Below are 2,166 nucleotides of genomic sequence, written 5' to 3'. Positions count from 1 at the left end.
GGGTAACAAGAGCGAAACTCCGTCTCAAAAAAAAAAAAAAAAAAAAAAAAAAAAATACAAAAATTAGCTGGGTGTGGTGGCACACACCTGTAATCCCAGCTACTCAGGAGGCTGAGGCAGGAAAATCGCTTGAGCACAAGGAGGCAGAGGTTGCAGTGAGCCGAGATGGTGCCACTGCACTCCAGCCTGGTGACAGAGCACGACTCTATCTAAAAAGGAAGGAAGGGAGGGAGGAAGGAGGGAAGGGAGAGAATAAGAAATGGGGAGGAAACCCCAGGAATTTGCACGCACAGAGGTAGGCCCTATGAGGACACGGCAAGAAGGTGGCTGCCCGCAGGCGGAGGAGAGAAGCCTCAGGAGCAACCAACCCCGCCAACACCTTGACCTTGGACCCCCAAGCCTCCAGAACTGTGAGAAAATAACTTTCTGTTGTTTGAGCCACTTGGCCTGCGGTATTTTACCATGGCAGCCCAAGCTGACTCATGCACCAGGAATTTCCACGGGACTGTGTCACACTTGCAAACGTCATCTGTGACTGTCCTGGTGGGAGGACAGCAGATGTGGGGACCGGGCTCTGCAGCCTTCCCAAATGCAGCTTCCTGCGATTTCCTCCTTCCACGGTGGCAGCCAAATGAGTCAGTAATTTGCAAACACAGAGCTAAAGGAAGATATGGAGAGGAGGAGGTGCCCTGGGGAGAGTGAAGGGCATCTGAGCCCCGCCCTGACCTTTCCCAGGCCCCTGAAGCCCACCCAGCTGACCACAGGGACCACGGAAATTCACTAGAGCAATGTAAACGTTAGCCAGGTGCAGTGGCACACGCGGTAATCCCAGCTACTTGGGAGGCTCAGGCACAAGAGTCACTTGAACCCAGGAGGCGGAGGTTGAAGTGAGCCAAGATCGCACCACTGCACTCCAGGGGGATAGGGAAAGACCCTGTCTAGAAAATAAATAAAAAGAGAGAGAGAGAGAGAGAAAAGAAATCCACCAGGGATCCAGGATGGAAAATGAATTCAGCCAAACGATATTTTCTTTCTTTTTTTTTTTGGTTAGACATGGGATCTTGCTTTGTTGCACAGGCTGGGGTGCAGTGATACAATCATAGCTCACTGCAGCCTGGAACTTCTGGGCTCAAGTGATCCTCCCACCTCAGCCTCCCGAGTAGCTGGGACTACAGGCGTGGACCACCATGCCTGGCTAATTTTTAAAATTGTTTTGTAGAGACGAGACCTTGCTATGTTGCCCAGGCTGGTCTTGAACTCCTGGGCTCAAACGGTGCTCCCACATCAGTCTCCCAAAGTGTTAGTATTACAGGCATGAGCCACTGCAACTCGCCAGATGTTTACTTCTTTTCAGTGGCTTGGTTTGGGTGATAGCCTTTTTTTTTTTTTTTTTGAGACAGAGTCTCACTCTGTTGCCCAGGCTGGAGTATAGTGGCGTGATCTCAGCTCACTGCAACCTCCGCCTCCCAGGTTCAAACAATTATCTTGCCTCAGCCTCTTGAGTAGCTGAGATTACAGGCTCCTGCCACCACACCTGGCTAATTTTTTCGTATTTTTAGTAGAGATGGGGTTTCACCATGTTGACCAGGCTGGTCTCGAACTCTTGACTTCAGGTGATCCACCTGCCTCAGCTACAGTCTTAAACTAGGAGCTGAGTCATTCTGATATGGGGCAAAGTGGGGTGCAATGTCTTCCTTTATGACTCAGTTTCCTGTATGTCAAGTCTATGCACGCATACATTTATTGAATGTAGATTCTCATTTGAATTCCTCTGGGGACGGTTGTCGAGTGAAAACACAAGCCCACGCACTCTGGGAACCCCCGCTCCCCCAGCGCACGCACGTGCAGGCTGCAAAGGCACAGTCACATGTGAAACACGCGGTGGCTCCAGCCCTGGGATCAGACACCCTGGAGGAAGTCAGAGGGGCTGCCATAAATCAAGCCTTTTACCTGCCAAGACTTCAGGAGAATAAACACCCATGTGAAGGACACCTGGCCTAAGAAATAGAACTTTCCCGGTACCTTAGAATCCCTGATTTCCCCTCTCCATTACCACATCTCCCTAAACATACCCGCTTTGCTGAATTTTGGTTTTCTTCTCTTTTCTTTCTTTTTTATTTTCATTTTTTTTTTTTTTTTTTTTTTTTTTTTTTTTTTTTTTTTTTT

Source organism: Cebus imitator, unplaced genomic scaffold (genome assembly GCF_001604975.1).
Source record: "Cebus imitator isolate Cc_AM_T3 unplaced genomic scaffold, Cebus_imitator-1.0 Scaffold153, whole genome shotgun sequence".
In the NCBI taxonomy this organism is placed as follows: domain Eukaryota; kingdom Metazoa; phylum Chordata; class Mammalia; order Primates; family Cebidae; genus Cebus; species Cebus imitator.
Note: the sequence above shows the minus strand (reverse complement) of the source record.